This window comes from Hevea brasiliensis, chromosome 4, assembly GCF_030052815.1.
Source record: "Hevea brasiliensis isolate MT/VB/25A 57/8 chromosome 4, ASM3005281v1, whole genome shotgun sequence".
NCBI classification, from domain to species: domain Eukaryota; kingdom Viridiplantae; phylum Streptophyta; class Magnoliopsida; order Malpighiales; family Euphorbiaceae; genus Hevea; species Hevea brasiliensis.
Window position 1 is genome coordinate 22,294,259 of NC_079496.1, and position 15,071 is coordinate 22,309,329.

A 15,071-nucleotide genomic window follows, 5' to 3' on the forward strand; every position below is an offset into this window, starting at 1 on the left:
AAGAATTTATTACACTCAATATATACCATTAATTAATTTAAAAAATAAAAATACTCCAAATCTTTAAGGAAAAATAACTTTAATCATGTAGAAAATTATGATTTGATCACTAATGTGATTTTATTTTACATTTATTGCTATTGGTATAGCTTTCCATATATATATATATATATATATGCCTAATAGTTTTTAATGATTCAGCCAGGAGGATTGTTCGATCAGTTCAATCAAGACTTACTCAATAAAAGGAAAGAATCTCGATAAAAAATATTAATCTTTATTTTGGTAGGATCATCAAAAATAATAATGCCTACAATTATGCACTATAACATAACCAACCTATGTCTATATTTTATGAAGGTAAGTATTTTCTCTTTAATCAATCTGATACAATATTCTCTCATATTACTTCTAATTTGAGTGTCAAGTGTTTCTTACCAAAACCACTCAGATAGACTTTTGACCCATTTTTTATCTGTTTTGTTTTGTAGATCCATATCCATAAGATTTTTTTTTTTTTTTTGACAAAACAAACTTCATTAAAAAGATTAAAGCAAAGAAATATGATGAGAAACAAGATGAGCTACAGCATATGGAACTTCTTCTACCCAAACTTGCTCCCGAGCATCATCACTACTAAACTGAAACTTAGACAAGGCAGGAGCAACAACATTACCTGAACGATGCACATATAACTACGAACAATCACTGCAGAAACTCAAGACAATCTTGAATAACAAAACCCAGACCATTATTCAGAACCTCTTTAGATTGCAACATCAAACCATACGAAACTGCCATAGCCTTAGAAACATTTGGTGCCTAGGAACCAACAACCGACGCTGCTGCCAAAACCAGTCCCCTCTCATCTCGGAAAACCACACCCAGTTGAACCATATCTAGTGCAAAATAATCTGCATCGACATTCAATTTAGCAACGCCTTGAGAAGGTGGAGACCAAATAGAAGAGCCTCACAAAACAGAATGCAATGGATCCACACTCTCAATATCCTTTGTTTGCTGATACTCGACATGATACTATCCTGCTTTATTCATAACCTTATGTGGCCACCACTAGCAATGCTCAAACACTACCTTATTTCTGCTAACCCAAACAAAATAACACAAGCAGGCTACTTTCATCATTTCATCTGACAAACATCTGTTTAGAAGAGCCAACCACCAATGCTTGAAATTTAGACCTAATACATCACAGAGCCATTCCAAACCACATAAATTCCAAGCATTATGAACCTGTGCACAATCACAACACAAATGGACTAGAGTTTCTTCAAGACTGCACAAAGGACATGATGGACTAATGGAAGAGATGTGGTGATTCAACAGTCCTTTCGTTGACAAAATATCCAACGCAGCATGCCAAATGAAGTTAATAGTCTTTGGGGGAAGCAGCTAATTTCCGGATGGATTTCCAAATTTGAGAATGTGTCTCTGAAGAGGTTAGGACTTTTGCTGAAAACATAACATACTAAGAGGCATTGTAAAAATCTCCCCTTGGATTTTATGGATCCATAATATACATAACATAATATAGTCATAAACATAAAGGGGAGTCAGTGGGTCATCCATAATCCATCATGCACCAAAAATAATTATGCAATTATGTAACATATTCGTATTCTAGATATATATACCCTAAATAAATATAACATAATGCACGAGGATAATCATAAATTAAATTTAACAAGTTTATATTTATTAAGGTTACAATTACTCATCTCTTATAGCCTATCAACCACCTAAGATGAACGGTAGCTAACCTTGGATCCTTAGCTTCCTGAATCCCTCAAGTTCAATCCTATAACCATCAGAACCTAATGAGTTATTCGAAACTCTAGAACTCTATATACATATCAAACATCTTATTCTAGGCCCTTAGGAATCATAAAATCATATTTTAGAACCTCGGAATCAAAGGAGAAATAATGTTGACAGAACCAAGTTTGGCTACCAAACCTTTGAATATCGGGTGCCTATTTTGGGCAGTAGTCACTACGGTTGCCAAAGGCTTAGACTTTGTCTATCAAAACTGAAATTTCTCTAGATTTTCTCAAGAAACTATATGTTTTGATTGCCAAAATAATGGTCTTCGGCAACTAAAATTGAAAATTTCCAGAATTTCCAAGTTGAAAATAGCAGAATTTCTATTCTCAAAACCTCCAAAACATACCCCAAAACTCCAAAGCACAATCCAAACATATAAATACCTTCTTAATGCCTAAAACAACATGAATTCATGCTCAAATATCACAAGCAACCATTTAGAGCTAGAATTTAAGGTTCAAACAACATCAACATTTCCATAACATAAGAAATCCTTAGGTTTAACTAAGGAAACTAGCCATTCAAGATCCATAAACACTTAGATTTAACATAAAAAATAACAATCCTTCATCTAACATCCAAAAGTCAAGACTTAACATAAAAAGCATCCTTCTAAGCAACATGCAGCCCTCATTGCCAAAAAAATCAAAACTTAAAAACCATGTAAAACTCACATGAAATTTGACCTTACCCTCCTAGTCATAAACTCATACAAAAAACATGTAGGAAAAAGTCAATTGGAAAGAGGGAAAATCACCTTTCTCCTCTGGAACTAGGTAGAGAGATTAGAGGAAATCTTCAAGATACTTCGAACTTTTGAACTCTCCAACCAATCCAAGACTTCTAGCTTCTAAAAGATCAAACAAAAAAGGATTAAAAGAGAAAATTTCCTTTTGCATGTAACAACAAATGAGAGAGAAAAGAAATTCACTTTTTTGTTTTTTAAATTTGATTGAAATGGGCTATTTGTCACTCATTACCCCTTTATAAGGCATAACATGATCTCGTAGTATACCTAATTAATTATCGAACTTCACTTACTGATAATCCATCAAATATACTACAAAGGATTTTAAAATAATTTTTTTACTTTTTGAAGGTGGTGAGCATTTCTAGCAGGTATTAAAAACGTTTAATCGAAATTTAAGAGTTAGGTAAAATTTTTGACCATTTTTATTTTTGCACAAATTTTGTAAAAATTTCGGCAGAGTGCTGGCTGTAATTGAGAAAAACCAAAATTTTTTACCTGTAGAAAACACTTCCAAATATTACACTTCATCAAAATCAACCACCAACACAACCCAATTCAGTACAAATTTACTCCATCTCCACAATTCAATGCAAATTTCCACAATTCATAATTCTCAACTCAAATATTTTCAAAAATAACATTGAATAATTTCATTTACATTCCAATAAAGAAAAATTGATTTACATTCATCAATCTAAATTTACATCAGAAAATCAAAAATATTTTATTACAAGTTTTGTACAACTGCTAAATACCAATTTACAACATGTACATATAGTCACATATATCAAAATAAATATGTACAATAAGGGTATAATGTAATACCCGACAAAAGATCCAAAGGTAGTATTATGATCCTCGGCAGCTCACTCGGCTGCTTTACTAGTCTCTCTACCTGCGACAACAATAAAAAGCAATCGCTGAGTACAATGACTCAGTAGTGCATAACATACTAAAAATACTAATTTAAGCATAAATTAAATCACACTTATCCAAATATGGTACTGAAAATGGTACACAGATACAAAACACAATTTAAAATTTTAGTCAAATAATTTTTCACTTTAGAAGTCACAAAACAAATTTTATAAAAAGACACATTCATATTATGCCATTAATATATTATTCATTTCAATAGCCAGAGGCTTATGAGGAATACCAAGGCTAGTTAGCTCAAATCTATGGTTACCCATTCAAATTTCTTTCTCTACTGGCACACACCTCAACACTTCAGTCAGAGAGAGAATACAAAACTAATTCCTCCCACTAGTCAAGCTAGTGAGGCATTCAGACATTTGGTAATGACACTGTGGTTTCAAACTATTTTAATAATTGTTTAAACATTCAAATGCCAACTAATCACCTATAACACATTTTTCCTTTCAATCAAATTTTTCAGAACAAATAAAATCACAATTTAATTTTCATACTTTATTCAACATAATTTGCAAAATAAAATTCAAAGAAAATTTATATGTTATGCACAAATCTCGTACAAGTCGCCTCTTGGCCTTGACTCGATGTTTCCTTTCCTTTCTTAGTATTCTTTTCAACTGAAACACACAATTTGCAGTATTTCAGTGTCACAACTTATAATAAATCCAATAAATAAATTCATGTATACTTAATTCTAATCTTAATATTCTTAAATTAACAATCTTTGAAATTTGCATTTGGGGGTTACTATTTATGACACTATTCAAGTCAAAATGTTGACTTTCTTATGCTTAATAGATATGTGAATTCTAATTACACTCACATACCATATTTTGGGTGCCTAATTTGTTGGTTTTGGTTACCCCTTCAATTTTTTAGTCTCCTAATGACAATTTCAAATTTTCAGTTTTTGTGCCATGTTTTACACTGTCCATTGGCTTGTTTACTATGAGAATTTGGCTAAGTGTCCTCCATCAAAGTTGTTTCTTATTATCTTATCTTTAATTCCCTTTTTGAATCACTTCATTTGGAGTTTCGTAGTTCAAGATATGGCCATTTGAATAAGGCTGGCCAGATTGGTGTTACCCATAATTTCTAGGCACTTAATTGGTTCTGGCAGTTTTGGACCACTAATTTTGGGTGACAATTTCACTTGGCTACAGGCAGAATTTGGGTTGTGTTCTTCATGAAAGTTGTAGTGCTATGTCATACCTTTCCAATGCCACAAACATCAAGTTATTTGGACCTGTCTAGACCAAGTTATGGCTAAACAAACAGACTGTTCATTTAGTCATTTTGGTACAGTGGCAATACACAATATCCGGATTTAACCTAATTGTTCACTATGTTAATGTCATTTTCTATGCATGGTTTCTGAATGAAAAATGTGCCATTATGTATCTATTTTGGTTCCCAATTGGCCTCACACCAATTGGGTTAGTAAAATTTCAGTTTTGGTCCCTGAAAGAGACTTAGGTCAAACTGCTAGATTGGGACCCCTAACCAATCGGAATTGTATTTTGTTTTCACTCATTTAAACACATCACAATTGGTCCCAATTGACCATTTTTAACCTCAATTAAGGTCATTTGCATCAATTGATAATTTTCTTTGATTTTTTACCTAATTTCAACACTCAAGAATCCTAATTCCTCAATTGTGTAATCTAATGAAATTAAAGTGCATAAATCTTGTTTACATGCTTAATTCAACTAATTTAACACTTTAATTCCATCAAATTCATGCAATTCTATTTCCCCCTATTGCTGGCCGAATTTTTCATTTAGTCCCCCATAATGGTTTTTGTTTGAATTTAAGTTAAATTCTAAGTTAACTTAACTAAAAACATAGAAATTAAACAACAAAATTCAAGTTTACTTACTAACCTCAACTTTGATTTCTAATTCTCCAAATCTTCACTTTTCTTCCTTACTTTGTTTCTTCAATCTTCTTTTCTAGTGGAATTAGCAAGGTTTATAGGGAATTTTTGGTGAAATTAGGGTTAAATGTATGGATTAAAAGCTTGAGACCAAGCTTTCATGGAGGTTACAAATGGAGGTGGAGGAGGAGTATGGGTCTCGGCCAAAAGTGAAGAAGAAGAAGAAATGAAATTTCTTTTCATTTTTTTTATGTTTTTATGTGTAATTAAAGTTAATTTTGACTTGATCAATTATTGGGGAAATTATAATTACATTTTGACATCGTATATGATATCATTCAAGTGAGGTAATAAATCAAATTTTCATTCTTTTTCTTTTTTCTTAATTTTCCTTGTTTCTTTAATTTAATTATCGATTCTGAAATTTTCATTTTTCTGATTTTATTGGACAGTTAGGTCAGGAGTCACCTCTAGGGGTGAATTGACCAAATTGCCCCTCATCGGTTTGACCCGGTTCGTAAGTAATTCAATATTTCTTTCGAATCCCTGACCTAATTATTTAATCTACTTATCAACTCTTTTTTGTGATTTTCTCTTTTCCACTAGGTTCGCAATAGTCTTTAGAACCGCAGTGTCACATTTTCCGGTTCAAAAGTTGGATTAGAACTGACCTTGCAATCACTTCCCGGTAAAGTCAATCATCGCTGTGACCCTCGGCTCATTTAACTTTTTATACTCTGTTTTTCTTATTTATACTTAACTATCTGGCAATCACTATTTATTTTCATTCAGGGTTTTTCTAAGTGTCTTAGATGTAGTTCTAATCCCCTTAATTGTCCGGACCAACACCGATCTCCAAAACAGTGAAATATACTAGGCTATGCATATAGGGGTGTTATACTATTTATACCCCAATTATCGAGAGGACTTTCGGCTGTTGGAAGTTATAGTTTCAGCTGCCAGAGTCCATTCTACCCAAAAATGAATTTTAATAGTAAAAATGGCTTCAGCTGTCGAAAATCCATGCTTTGACTGCTAAAATTCCTTTTGCCCAACAAAAATTTTTTTTTTCTTTGGTCAAACAAAAAAATATTTTCATTTTTTTTTCAAATACATTTTGAAAATATCATACATACAAACACATGCACTTCTTATTACCACTCCCTTATCTGAGGAATCTTCGAATTCGTCAGAATATTACATCAAAGATAGAAATTTTGACGTCAAAAAATGTTGCGTGTTGCGTTAAAGCTTATAACATGAAATGTTGCCTTGGAAAAGAGAAAGAATTAGGGTCATTATAAGCCAAGTAAATGCATTGATCATATATGATTCCTTCTCACATAGGCAATCACCTCCATAGCTTTAGTAATGGATGACGATGAGACAATTATAAGCTTGTTATTATTTACGTGGTAATAATAAAGAGCTCAAAGCTTATAACATGAAATGTCGCCTTGGAAAAGAAATAAAGTACTGAGGTCATTGTTGTAGTGCCCCTCACCCGATATACAGTGTAGCCGAGCAGGGAATGTCATATTCTGTGCCGGAGCACCTTATCTTATCTTGCTTTATTCATTAGAAATTTTTAAATTCCTTTATTAATTAAATCATAATATTTAAATGGAGAAACTGTAAGAGTTTTCCATGTTTTATTAACATTTGACCTGTTAAAATCAATTACCTGTTTAAATAAATCCATATCAATCTCAATTTCCAATAATAAATTTTCAACAATTTCAAATCATCTATCATCTTCATCCATAACATTTCCATCTTATTCCATATCAAATTTACAAACTGAGTTCATACATGAAATTTACAAAATTTATTAATTTACATAATGTACATAATTATTTTACAAATTCAGAATTTACATTACAAACTTAATAATTAAGTACAATATACAATGACAAAAATTTCCTGTAGCTCATGGGCCCTACCAAAAATACTCTGCTGAGGTGACACCGACTCTAATGCAGATCTGTAATCCAATTCCCAGTCCTCTATCTACTGGGCTTTATCTCCAATACCTAAACGAGGGAAAAATCTATCGCGCTAAGCATATTGCTTAGTGGTGCAATAATAAAATAAAAATTAACTAAATAATTAAAAATAAATGTTTCCTGTGTGTAGTGTCATCAAAGAAATGCATTTTCATTAATTATGAGTCATTGCACATTTTTGTTAATCTTTAGGAACAATTTAGTTCATAGGGATCTTTTCCATTCATTTGCTTAACATTCAATCTTCTTAATACTTTTCAATGCCCAAGTAACTTATAACATACTGTTAAGACTAAATACACAGGAGTATACTAATTAGACACCCCATGTGCCTATCAGGTATACATTTGTAAGACATAAAGCCAGCGGGTGGGCATAAAAGCCAGTAAAACATGTCAAGTATAAAGCCAGTGGGCAGGCATAAAGCCAGAAGAATAACCATATCAGACATACATTGTCTATCAATGATCATTCATGAAGTAGGCTCGAAAGCCATGGGCAGTACTGCATATGTGGTCCCTAATTGGCATGCCAATCAATCCAACCCATATACTAATGTCTAGGCATACATGGGCAATTTGGTATCATTATGTATTCATAAGTCTCATTATTTTATTTCATGTGTCATTCATGCTCATAGCATTTTCATTCCATTCAGAATGGGAACATAAGTCCCAATTACATATTCATATAATATATGTGTTTATCAAATCATTTATGTTAAGTATCTATTACATTTTACGTCATTTTGTGAAAGTTTAGTAAATTCTAGAATTGATGCTTTAAATTTCCCTAGTAATTTGGCCAAGATGTAGAATCAGTTTGGCCTCACTTTCTTCATGAAAGCTGTTCCCCTATGTTTTAACTTTAATTCCCTTTTTGAATCATTCAATTTTAAGTTTTGTAGCTTAAGTTATGATATTTTTGCCAAAATTGGTCAGGTACCTAAATGATCAGTATTTCAGGTTTAGTCTAGAACTAGTACAGGTTTTTTGGACCAACTTTGTTTAGCAATTTAGTTGAGTTAGGGTCATAATTTAGCTCTAAGTTCTTCATATGAAATGTTCTCCTATGTCTCAGAATTCCATAGGTTCAATAATCACCTAAATTGGAGTTTCCTAGAGTGAGTTATGACTAATTTACTAAATAATGTTCATTCAGTCATTTTCTTTAGGTCTAGAATTTCAATTTCGGATTCAATCCTTAATTACAGTAACTTATGGTTATTTTCTGAGCAGGCTCTCTTCATGAAATTTTTAGCATTATGTCTTAGGTTTCATCTCCAATTGGTTTCACACTAATTGGAGCTATGTAGCTCAACTTATGGCTAATTAACCATACTGGACTCAAGTTGTCCAGAATCAAGTTCACTATATAACTTCACTTTCCATCAACCAATTTGATGTCTTCTCAACATTCTCAAATAATTAACACATCCAAGAGTTATAATAAACATTCAATTGCATCACTTAGGGCATAAAAAAGAAAATTCCTAATTATAGCAAACTCTAACAAAAATTCATAAAACTTCAAAACTGATAGGGATTGTTAGCACTAACCTTGTCTTCAAGCTCTCCCTTACCTAAATCAACCTTCAATCCAACTAAATCTTCACTCCCCCTTATGGAACCCTCTTGGCTAAAATTTCATCTTGCTCTAACTTCAAAATTCTTGTGGTTTCTTAGGTGCTTTCTTCAATTTAAGCTTTGGTTTAGGGTTGACTATGGATTTTCTAAGGAAATTTTGGTTGAAACTTAGGGTTTCAAAGCTTGGCTTATGGGTTTTAATGGAGAATTTAGAGAGAAAAGGAAGAAAGCATGGGTGGATGGGAAAACAAGGAAGAAGACGGTAGAATTCTTTGATCAATTATTGATATATATTAATTTAATATTCAATGGCATATTTGTAAATAAGTGAAAATGTCAATTTTGTAATTATTTTGAAGTTTATAATCATTATAATTTGAATTTTCAATAATTATATTTAATTTTCATAATTTCAATTAGTTAAACTAATCTAGCTTCATTAAATTAATAACTCTCATTTTTTTTTGTCAATATTGGACCTTTAAATTTTATTGACTAAATTTTGCTTTTACCGGGTTTATATTCGTACTTCCCATAATACCAATAATTCTTTATCTTCCTTTGCTTTGTGCTTAGTTCTTTTCATTTTCTTGGCCTATTAACTCATAGAAATCCCCTTAATTAAGTCTTCATTAAGGGTCTTATAGGGTTTTGCTTGAGTTTAGAGTTACACTGAACTCATTGTCATTTCTCAGTGAGTTCACCCATCATCGGGACTTATACTCATTTAACCTATTCCTACTTCACTTCTTTTATTTTTCTACACCCTTAATTGATCTTTATTCAATTTAATTATGACTCCTCACTCTAGTTTAACTATGGTTCCATACATTATATCTGTTCGAACAGACTTTAGTCACTGAAACAGTGGAATGTACAGAACTGCCTACAATGAGGATGTTACATAAGTAATTGCATTAACCATATATAATTTGAGTCACATTATCTATCTTAAACGCTAGATGTGAGTTCAAATGTGAAAGAGAGGACAAGTGAATTCAAAGTTAGACATTGGGGTGTCTAAACTATTATATGTATGGTATTTGATAAGGAAATATGTTCGATGGGAAAGGAGTAAATACCATAGCATATAATTCATACCGCATGTGCAATTTATGTCTATTAAGGGGAAAATAAGCATCATATCTACTTGATATTGTATGAGACTATAAAGTTTATAAATAATCTTTACCTAGTATCCGCATGTCAGTTATTTGAGACTTAGTTTAATGTTTGCTATCTTAGGGTATTGCCAAATGACTATGAATGATTTGGTCTAGAGGGCCATTCTTAGAAAAGTAAGTTAAATTAAGGTTGAGAGTATAATGAAAAGAAAAAGATCATTATATTGGAATTGTCACATTTGTCTGTGTTCATAAGCTAGCCAATTATGTTTATATTTGCAATGAAGACATAATTATGAACTCAGGATATGCGAATCAAATCGAAAGAGATTTGAATGTGTGAACAAAAATTATAAACCTAACTTATGGATTCAAATATATATGCGTTCTAACCCATATTCATACAACCCTAAGATCTCAATCATATTTATTTCACTAGTTACTATGTAATCACATATTTATAATGAACTAAATAGATTAATTCACAGTCTAGATGCATACCTTATTTGCAAAATAATTAATGCTCCATAAATAAATTAAGCAAGAGTCTTATAAAGACGCTAAGAACAAAAGCCAATGCACCACCACTTAGTGCTCATACTTCACACTTTCTTTTGTGTTTTTTCCTTCTATCACTAATGAAGACAAAATTTGGCTATTTATAAATTCATGGCACTTTTTAGTCAATAGTTGGATCACTTCATGTGTATATAACTATTAAAAAGAGTTGCATTACTTCATACAATTACATCTCTTAACTAATGGACACCACTTTTGGATTTTGCTACTTTTTGCAATGTACGTAACTTTTGAATTTTATGCATATGGGTGTCCTAATCCATATTTCCAACATATCCCACTTACACGTGATTGGTCAACTCTCACTTTAAATTTTGCAAATTTCATACTTTACAAATAGACTGTGTAACTAATGCATATTTTGAGAGCTCATTTACCACATACCTGTTAGGATAATATAGTATCTCGACTAATGGAGCTTAGAGTAGATGCAATATGGAATACCTTAGATCATTTATCACATTCTAATATCTTTTGATCTCATTCACATATTCTAAGTTCATAATTATGTCTTCATTACAAATATAAACATAATTGGCTAGCTTATGAACATAGAGTAATGTGATAATTCCAATGATATTTCTCTTTTCACAATACTCTCAACCTTAATTTAACTTGCTTTTCTAGGAATGCCCCTCTAGATTGAATCTTTCATAGTACTTTGGCAATATCCTAAGATAGTAAATATTAAACTAAGTCTAGAGTAACTGATTAAAGTCGTGAGGGTACTAGGTAAAGACTACTTATGATCTTTATGGTCTCACACAATATTAAGTATAAATCACACTTATATTCCCCTTAATGGACATAAATCGCACATGTGGTATGAATCACATGCTATGGTATTTACTCCTTTTCCATGGAGCATATGTCTTTATCAAATACCATATAGATAATAGTTCAGATATCCCAATATCTAACTTTGAGTTCACTTATCTACTCTTTTACATTGGAATCACATCTGGTGTTCAAGACCGATAATGTGACTCAAATTACATATTGTAAATATAATTACTTAGCTTATAATGACCCTAGTTTTTTGTCTCTTTTCTAAGGTAAAATTTCATGTCATAAGTTTTGAGATCTTTATTATTAGCACGTAAATAATAATAAACATAACTGTATTATCCCCATCCACCACCATGGCTATGGAGGCGATTGCTTGTGTGAGAAGGAATCACATATGGTCAATGCAATTACTTATCTTACAATGACCCTATTTCTTTGTCTCTTTTCCAATGTGACATTTTATGCTATAAGCTTTGAGCTCTTTATTATTACCACGTAAATAATAATAAGCTTATAACTGTCTCATCCCCATCCACTACTAAAGCTATGAAGGTGATTGCCTATGTGAGAAGGCCAATCTTTTTATCTGTTTAACATACTTCTCAAGTTTTAATATATATTCTAAACATATATACACATATATGTATATAAATCAACAAAAATAATTTAGGCATATGAACATATCTGGGAAAAATATAATAATACAAGTGCAAAAAATATCTATAAAATCCCAAAGATTTAACATTCCTATTATAAACATCTTTTATAATAGGTTACCATATCATAAATAGATGTATACTTTATGTTCATCTTTTTTCTTACAACCATGTCTTTAACAAAATTATATTTAATATTAGTATGCTTTTAGATACCTTCCTGTTTTCACACACTTGGTTTGATTTCATAGAATCTATCTCTTTTTTTATTGTCTTAATTCATTTATCCTTTGCAAAGCATGTGAGGGATGTACTTATAATCACCTCTTTCTTTATCATATGGATTAACTATAAATGCTTCCCCTTTGATCTCAAAATGGCAATGGGGAACATGCATACGATTCGATTATCATGATTGAAATTGATAAATTGACTTGTAAGTGTTTATGTTACTCCCACTGGAACTAGCAATATCAAATGGATTCACCACAGATGGTATTTCAATGTCAACAGGTGAAATACTCCCACTCAGAAAAGAATCCATTTTAGGTTGTAAAGTTGAAGCAGTATGGTCCATAATTTCATATAGAGATTGATCCTGACCTATCTCACTCTATCTAGAAAATTCATTCTTTAAGAATATGAATCTCATGTTTCAAATTCAGTTACTGTGCCTCTATCTTGTTCACCCATAAATACATGTCCTTTTGACTACTCAGAGTATTTTATAAAGATACATTTCCTGTCCCTTGTATTTAATTTCCATGTTTATGAGAAAGGCCGAGAATAAAAAATAGCACACCCCTAAGGTTTCAAAAAAAAAAAAACTCTTAAGTCGGGTTTTCTGTTAACTCATATTCATATATAGTTATAGTAATTGATATTGAAGGTACTTGATTAATGACAAATTTGGCAATAAGCAATATATCACTCTAATAGGCAAAAGACAAATTAAGAGACTCTTGCTCTTTTAGGACACATGAAATTTTCATATTGATAAATAAATATTAAACTAATACAAGACAATATGCAATAAAGCTTAAATTCATGTATACAAGTATCTTAGACAATAATTAATTATGCTAACACTTATTTCACATTAGACTTAGAATAAAAAATTCACTAAGTTTCCAATTGTCATTTAAGATTCTAATATGCAATAAGGTTAACATAATTAATTATGCAAAGAACTATAATATTAAATTACTTAAATTTAAGATTAATTAACAATATATTCAATATTTAATATTGAAATATTTAATAAAACACATATACACATATATATGTCTAATATGCATCATTATTTACATATAAATATCATTGTAAAGACATATACAAATATTCATATAACACCACAAGTAAAATAAAACAACATAAATTTCATATTCAGATCAGATAAATAATTTAATTCAATATCTAATCCAATTAGAGATATAAAGTTCTAAAGCAAATTTAGAAAGTAAAATTAGTTTTCAATGAAGTCAATTAAAATTACTATTGAGTCCTACTTGTATTTAACTTTTTCTTAATTAATTTTTTTATTGTAATAAAAAAAAACTTTTGTAAAAAAGAATTAAGTGAAACCAATAATTCTTTTTTTTTTAAATAGTGCTTTTCATTGTTTTAAAAAAAATTTAACATTTTTTCTAATTGTGATCATATTTAATTAAATTAATTTTTCATATATATTTTTTAATTTTTATTTCTATCATAAGTATTATAATAATTAATAAATTTAGTTATAAAAAATAAATTTGTATAATTAAAATCATGGTACTTTAAAAAGGTTATATAAAAATTTATATCAAATATGGTAGTGAATAAATTGTATTTTCTTTTATATTTATATATTAATTGATATACATCTTAATTAGAGTTCTCTATCATATTATAATAATTAAATCAATAATAATATATAGAATATATTAACTGTATATATTTTTTAATATATATACTTGATAGATATATAATTTTGTTAGTTATAAAAAAATCTTTTTTAAAAGGAAAAATTTAGCTGAAATAAAAAATTCCTTAATTTTTAGTGAAAATGTTTATTATTATTATTATATAAAATGAAACGAAGTATATTTACTATAAATAATTATTTAGTGTTTATATTTAATTATAAATAAAATAATTAAAGTTAAAAATCACAAGTGGTTTAAAATTTAGACATTAATATGTGAAAAACTAAAAGTTAATTTGCTATTAAAAAAATAATATATTTGAAGCTAAGAAAAACTTAAATGAATGAGTTGAAGGAGACTGTATTTTTTTTACTTATAATTAAAATTGATTTGTATATTTTATATTCGAGCTTAAAGTGAAAATTTAAAAGTTAATCGACATTAATCATCTAATAAATTATGTCAGCATTTTTTTTAAGAAAATGAATAAAGATAAAATTATTAGAGTTTTATTATAATTAGTATAGTGTATATAAGAAATTGTGAATACTATTTGTAAATGCAACATAATACACATAAATAAAATATGAATATTTTAAAATAATATATATATTGCTAATATTATTTATAAAAGCAACAAAAATATATGTATTACTAATAATAATACAACATTACATTTCCTATGCATTGAAATTTTTAAATTTTTAATTTTTTTTTATGTCTTTCATCTAGGATATATTAGACAACAATGAACTTTTATTTAATTTAATCATTTAAAATTCAGATGAAATTGTGATTACATATTTAATATATACAATAATTAGGAAATTATCCATACTAATATACGTAGTTATTAATAATTTTAATATATGTATTTTTTAATATATAAAAATAATATGTAAATTTTTATTAATTATTGTATATTTTATTTTTATTTTTTTATCTCTTAAATTTTTTAATAACAATTTTATAATAAAAATAATTATAATATATATTTATAATATTTATAAATA